Source organism: Ixodes scapularis, unplaced genomic scaffold (genome assembly GCF_016920785.2).
Source record: "Ixodes scapularis isolate PalLabHiFi unplaced genomic scaffold, ASM1692078v2 ptg001158l_1___fragment_3__unscaffolded, whole genome shotgun sequence".
NCBI classification, from domain to species: Eukaryota; Metazoa; Arthropoda; class Arachnida; order Ixodida; family Ixodidae; genus Ixodes; species Ixodes scapularis.
This window is the reverse complement of record NW_024610108.1, coordinates 3,665,001-3,672,500: the sequence shown is the minus strand read 5'-3', so window position 1 is coordinate 3,672,500 and position 7,500 is coordinate 3,665,001. Positions and strand designations below refer to the sequence as shown.

At 51.5% G+C, this 7,500-nt stretch overlaps 1 pseudogene; it reads left to right on the top strand.

The window, feature by feature from the left end:
- The window catches only part of LOC120845728, a 3,866-nt pseudogene extending 482 nt beyond the window's left edge, over window positions 1-3,384 (top strand).
- The last annotated feature ends 4,116 nt before the right edge of the window (window positions 3,385-7,500 follow it).

Here is a 7,500-nt window from a genome sequence, read left to right as displayed (position 1 = left end):
GTGGAGCGGTGTCAGCGTCTTGGTTTACGGGCTCTCCTTGTGGGGGCCCGTTCCGGCTGCCCGCGCGGTGCCGCGCACTCCGGAACGCATTTTCCACCGTCGGTAGGACGCCGCGACGGGCACGGGTAACCCTTTCAAGAACGACTTTGAGTCCGGCCGCTGGAGGTGACCGGCGACGGCCCTTGTTTGGCTGTCGTGGGAGTTATACCTGGCCGGTAATCGAGTACGTCACCCTGCCCAGGCCTCATGGGCTACTTCCTTCGGGGAGGCCCGAAACGATGCCCTCCGGAATGCGGAGCGGGAAACCCGGCTGGGTCAACGGGTCGCCTGCCTTACGCCAGGTATTCGCCTGACGTTCAGTGTTTGGGGCTCGGAACCGGCGAGGCGGGTTCTTTCCGCGGAGGGTCGTCATGGTTGGCGGCGAGTAGGTCGGTAACCCACCCCACCCGTCTTGAAACACGGACCAAGGAGTCTAACATGTGCGCGAGTCAATGGGTCCCTCAAAACCCAGAGGCGCAATGAAACGTGAAGGCGCGGCCTCGTGCCGTGCCGAGTTGCGATCCCGGGCCGCCCAGGGGTCCGATGAAGGGAGCAGCAACGGCCCGCCCCACACGCTCACGTCGTGGGGGCGGCGCTAGAGCGCACACGTTGGCACCCGAAAGATGGTGAACTATGCCCGGGCAGGACGAGGCCAGAGGAAACTCTGGTGGAGGTCCGAAGCGCTTCTGACGTGCAAATCGATCGTCCGACCCAGGTATAGGGGCGAAAGACTAATCGAACCATCTAGTAGCTGGTTCCCTCCGAAGTTTCCCTCAGGATAGCTGGCGCTTGTTGCCGAGACCAGTCACACCTGGTAAAGCGAATGATTAGAGGCATTGGGGTCGAAACGACCTCAACCTATTCTCAAACTTTCAATGGGTGTGTCGGAGGCCTTCTGGTCTGAGGCCTCCGGAAGCGATGAGAGTGCCAAGTGGGCCACTTTTGGTAAGCAGAACTGGCGCTGTGGGATGAACCAAACGCCGGGGTAAGGCGCCCGATGCGGGACGCTCATGAGATCCCATGAAGGGTGTTGGTTGCTTAAGACAGCAGGACGGTGGCCATGGAAGTCGGAACCCGCTAAGGAGTGTGTAACAACTCACCTGCCGAAGCAACTAGCCCCGAAAATGGATGGCGCTCTAGTGTCGAGCCTATCCCCGGCCGCTGCCGGCAGATGCACGCAAACAAGGGGGTGCTAAGCTGCAGCGAGTAGGAGGGCCGCTGCGGTGAGCGTTGAAGGTGTCGGGCGTAAGCCCGCCTGGAGCCGCCGCTGGTGCAGATCTTGGTGGTAGTAGCAAATACTCAAGTGAGAACCTTGAGGACTGAAGTGGAGAAGGGTTCCATGTGAACAGCAGTTGAACATGGGTCAGTCGGTCCTAAGGGAAAGGAGAAGTTCTTTCCGAAGCGGGAGCACTTTTTTGCAGTGGAGAGAGCCCCGCAGTGACCGAAAGGGAATCGGGTTAATAATCCCGAACCCGGACACGGAGATTGGTCCTTCGGGGCCCAGTGCGGTAACGCAAACCAGCTCGGAGACGCCGATGCGAGCCCCGGGAAGAGTTTTCTTTTCTCTGTAAGGAGATCGAGTCCCTGGAATGGGTTCGCCCCGAGATAGGGATGGTGGCTCCGTAGAGCAGTGCGGTTCTTGCGCTGTCCGGTGCGCTCGCGTCGGCCCTTGAAAATCCGAGTGAGGGAGTGTGATTTTCGTGCCGGACCGTACCCACATCCGCAGCAGGTCTCCAAGGTGAACAGCCTCTAGTCGATGGACCAATGTAGGTAAGGGAAGTCGGCAAAACGGATCCGTAACCTTGGGATAAGGATTGGCTCTGAGGACTGAGCCGGTCGGGCTGGGGACCTAAAGCAGGAACGGCACTGCACCGGGACTGGGCGGGGCTCGCCGTTCACGCGGCGCGGCCAAGCCCGGACCAGCGTCGGGACCTTCCTGTGGAAAGCCTCAGCTGCACGGCGTCTGAGGGCTTCGTGCCCAAAGTGCTATGCTTCGGCCGGCAAAAAACAGTCAACTCAGAACTGGCACGGACCGGGGGAATCCGACTGTCTAATTAAAACAAAGCATTGCGATGGCCGCTGGTCGGTGTTGACGCAATGTGATTTCTGCCCAGTGCTCTGAATGTCAACGTGAAGAGATTCATCAAAGCGCGGGTAAACGGCGGGAGTAACTATGACTCTCTTGGCGGGAGTAACTATGACTCTCTTGTCTCCTATGGCATGCACGCCTTGGATTCGGGGTGAGAGCAGATGGTTGCTTGCTCGCGCAAAGTCGAACTCCCACCTGCTCGTGGTGTCCGCCGCAAGACTAGTGAGCCTAAAGGGGGTGCATCCCTGGCGAACTCGTCTTCAACGGGAGCTCTCGCATTCCTTCGGGGGGGGTGACCCTGCCCCCCCCACACCGGCTTGGCTATCATGGAAAAGGGACTCCTAAGACCCTGACCGAGTGGTCGGGGTTCCAAGTCTGGAGTCGGGCTGACTGCACTTATGACGCCATAAACACACCAAGCTGGATAGGTGCTTGGCTGAAGCCTATGTGGGTCCTGTCATGGGGCATCTGGTGAGGGCTTTTGCCCTCCCACTTGAGCGTTGTACGTTGGCCAGGCTTCGTTTTTTCGCCCCTGCTTTCTGGAGCACGGGGCGGTTTGGGTTCCTCTGCCCAGCTACCATCAGAGTGACAATCAAAGCTTCTTCACCAGTTTCTGGGGAGGCTCTACCACGAGGCCGGTACCGGCCTCTTCCGGGTTGTGGGCCTTGAGCTCAGCTTCCTGTGGAGTCGGGAGCCCTGCCCATGTAACATCTCCGGGCAGGGGAGCCGCCTGGCCTTGACTGGCCTTGTGGTTCCCCAGCACTCTTGGAGAAACAGGCAATAGTAGCCAAATGCCTCGTCATCTAATTAGTGACGCGCATGAATGGATTAACGAGATTCCCACTGGCGAGATAAAGGCGAGATAAAGGCGAGATAAAGGCGAGATAAAGGTTATAGACAAATTAATAAAAGACCGCTGGCTTAGGGACATGTCAAGCAGACCTCTCGTTTCCAAAAATCATTTAGAGCATGTAATTAGAACATTTTATGACAAAATTGAAGAACTTACGGAAATATATTCCAAGGTAGTTACCTATCGAGCAAATGAAGTTAAATGGTGGACCCCACAACTTTCTATCGAACGTAAAAAAATTCGGGCGCTTCGGCGCAGATATCAAAATTGCAAAAATAACAATAGAGATCAATTTAAGAAATCCTATTATGAAGCGCACAAAGATTATAAAACCAACATAAAGGATGCAAAGCAGAGCTCTTTTAAAGAGTTCTGCGGTGTCATCCATGGCAATAATGTTTTTACCCTCCCATATAAGATAGCACTTAACAAACTTAAACGCCCGGTAGTGCTTTGTCCTCTCGTGTTACCAGATGGAGTTCGGACGAGAAGTCTGGCAGAGACAGTACGTTTTATCCTAACAACACTATTCGAGGAAGATGACCCTAACAGCGACTCGGCACATGAGACCAACGTGCGTCTCATGTCACTCGAAGATATAAATACAATCAATGACATACCCTTCACTTCGGCAGAGGTAGATGCCGTTTTGGCTAAATTGAAATTAACAACTGCACCAGGAATTGATAATATCAAAACCTTTTTTCTGAGAACAATCTACAACAACTTTAAAGAACTCTTTCTTAAAATTTTCAACGCGTGTCTGCAATTTGGTTATTTCCCCGATGAATGGAAAGAAGGAAAAATAATACTACTCAAAAAGACAGATAGGGTTGACAGCCCCTCCGGATATAGACCGATCTGTCTGAACTCCATCTTTGGTAAAGTATTAGAAAAATTAATTAACAATAGGCTGTACCATTTCTTACACTCTTAAAAACTACTTCATGAAAACCAATTTGGCTTTACCCACAGAAAGTCTGCAGTAAGCGCGTTATACAAAATTAAAACTAAGCTGGAGGACGTCAAGAGCGAGGGGAAGGGGGCAATCTTGGTGTCTCTGGACATCAATGGAGCCTTCAACTCGCTCTGGGCCCCAGTAGTAATTAACAAACTAAGAGAAAACAACTGCCCCAGAAATCTTTTCAATTTGGTTCGAAACTTTTTGACAAACCGCAAAATGTCCTACTTAACAAAAAGCGAAAAAATTACTATCGGATCAGTAAAGGGGTGTCCGCAAGGTTCACCCCTCAGTCCTCTTCTTTTCAATGTTGTTATTGCGGATCTTCTTCAACAAAGATTCGAAAACAATATAACGATTCAGGCATTTGCTGACGACGTAACCCTAATAGTGACGGGAAAATCACGGAAAGAACTGGAGGACAATGCAAACCGGGCGCTAAACCTCATTAAAGAATGGGGAGATGAAAAAAGGCTAAGCTTTAACCCGGCCAAGTGCGAAGTTCTTGATATTGGAGATCGGTATAAAAAACGAGTACCAACCATTAAATTGGGAGGTCGCAACCTCACTCATGTAAATTCATTAAAAATCCTCGGGGTCGTTTTCGACTCAAAACTGACATTCACGGCACATGCAGAATATCTAAAATCTAAAATAACTCAAAGCACCCAAGCCCTCGGCATGTTTTCCGGGGTCAACTGGGGCATCAAGGGGACACAATTCAGAGACATTTATATCAGAGGAATAGAACGAGCAATTACGTACGCCGCCCCCGTATGGTGGAAAAATACAAACAATTCGCACTTGGCCAGAAAGCTACAGTCTGTACAAAGAACGCCGCTTTTGAAAATAACTAAAGCATACCGCACTGTTAGCAATATCAACCTTAATATTCTCTCAAACATTATGCCAATAGCACTAACACTCGACAAAGAAGCCGCGTCATTTCACTTGTTTCAGAGAAACAGTGACCACACCATACTTGGGACGACCTGGGAGACGGAAAAAATCCAAAAACTGTTAGATCCCTGGGATACGCACCCAGCAGAAAAAACAGCTGTATCATTCTTTAAAAAAGCGCCTAGCACTGCTCAACTTAACATTTTCACCGATGGATCTGTCTGTAACCAGACAGTAGGAGCAGCATTTATAATACTAGATGAATTGGAAAATCAAATAAGAAAGCAATGTACAAATTAGAAAAGCACGCAACAATATATGATGCCGAAATGATTGCAATTCTGAAAAGTCTGGAATACGTATCAACTTTTAAAAACAGTACAACCATTAACCTATTCACGGATAGCTTATCCACGCTGCAGGCCCTAGCTAACCCCCACAATAACCATCCAGTAATTCAACTCATAAAAAATACCATTAAAACAATTCGAACAATGCATAGTATAAATCTAATGCATGTGAAAGGCCACACTGGGGTGGAGGGAAACGAATTGGCAGATAAACTAGCAAATAAAGCGCGAACTCATGGAGAACCGGTAGCGTTACCCATGGGAAAAAACTATGTCAAAAAAGAAATCAAAATTCAACCCTTTAAAGAATGCGATCAGCGATGGAAAGAGGAGGGGCAAAACTCCGAATTGAGTACATGGATCCCTAGTATACACGATATACCAGACAATTTTCCAGCAAACTTTTACGTCTCACAGGTCGTCACCAATCATGGCAGGCTGCCTTATTACCTCTATAGAGTGAAACTGTCTCCCGACCAAAACTGCTTCTGCGGGAGGCAGTGCGTTAATTTCCTACACTATCTTAATGAATGCCCGTTACTAAAACCTCTCGCGGAACAAGTGTACAATTTATTGCCCGGCAAAGTGACCACTGTCACGGATAAAGATAAAATTAACATTCTAAAAAACCAAAAAATTCTTAAACTAATTGGAGAAATGTTAAATCTCATTGGGGCAAAATTAGGCACATTAGAACGAAGAGGGCTAACATAACAAAAAAGTGATTGCCTGTCGGAAAAAGCGGGCACAGTGCAATAATCGGTGAGCGTCCCCGCCCGCACAACAGGTGCAAAGTGCTCTGCACCTTCCGACACGCAACACGTGCCCAGGCGCTTCCTGGCGCACAGGGAAGAGGGAAGGGATGGGAGGGATGGGGGAAGGGAACTCACAAACACACAGACACACTCACTTGCACAACAACAGGAAGGTGAAACCCGGGAATACTCCCCCATGCAGCGGTGCCCCCGCCCACGCTACCCTCCAAAACCCCGTACTGATGGGTAAGGTACGGGGAAGGGGTGAGGCAACGGTGAATAGCCCCTCACCATGGAGTGGAGGTACTCGAGCTCCAGCACATTGGCAACCCAATGTCAAGAGCAGGGCCATCTGGGGAGGTTCGCGGCCACCTTCAAACATTAACTGCTACAGACCAGGTAGTGTTGGGGGCCCTAGGGGTTCCCGCGCTCGGGGTGCGGGCTGGGCCCGCGGTTTGCCGCTGTCTTCTCCGGCCAGATGGGGCTGTCATTAAGACATGCAGACATGCAGTGCCCGCTGCGGCTCCTTGGCCACAAGGGGCGAGCAGCGGGCACCTCGGGGGCCGTGAGGCAGCGGTGGGACGTGGGTCGGGTGCGCGCCGTTGGCGCGGGGATTTCTGTGGCCCTCTCTGGCACTCCCACATAACATAAAATACGATACCAAGTAGCCTACACCACAACAGCAATGGCGACGTGGCGCGAGTACAGGCGTAAGCGGCGCCCCCGCAGATGGGCGTTCAGGTGGGCCCGCCCCTTCAGCAGATGGGTGGAGGGGAGGGGCCCACTGGACGCGGCTCAAAGCTCGGGAAGAGCAGGGCCGCTTGTCTCGGCCCGGGAACCATTTACATAAACTAGTATAATGGGGACACCTACAAATAACACGAATGTATACGCACAACCAAACATAAGACTGCCGCATACACTGCCCCCAAGGCCTCGGTCGATGATAGCGCTGCCCCCGCCGGACCCGCTCCACAGCCACAGCCCAGGCAGCCTGCTGGGGCGGAGAGGCCGGGAAACCGGCCTCTCTTATTCAGCAGGTGTGGGGGCCAGGGGGACAAAGCCCCGATCCTGTGCTCAGGAAGTTCCCTCCCCTTGTTGAGAGAGTGACGAGGGGGGGACGACCAGAGTTACGGCCGAGGGACAGGGCCATATGCCGGGACCATGGGGGCCTGCAGTCAAAAGACAAAGGGAGGACAGGGAAAGAGGGAGTAGGAACACAAAAAGGGGAGGGGAGGGGGAGACTAATGAAGGCCTTTCTTTTCAGTACCCTCGCGATCCCCACTCGAAGACAGACAGCAACCCCGATTCGACCATAAAATTGTTTATTCCTCAAGAAGCTTGTAATCAAGAACCAACTACCGCCGACCATCATCCAGCAAGCCGTCCAGATCCATAATTCGACCATAGAACTGTTAAAACATCAAGCATCATGTAAAAAGAACTTTCAACAACCATCGTCAACTAGCCCGAAACGCCAATCAAGAGAAGTCATCAGAGAAGAACTGGGGGGGAGGGAGATACATTTTAGTAATTGTTTAGTCCAGGAAGTA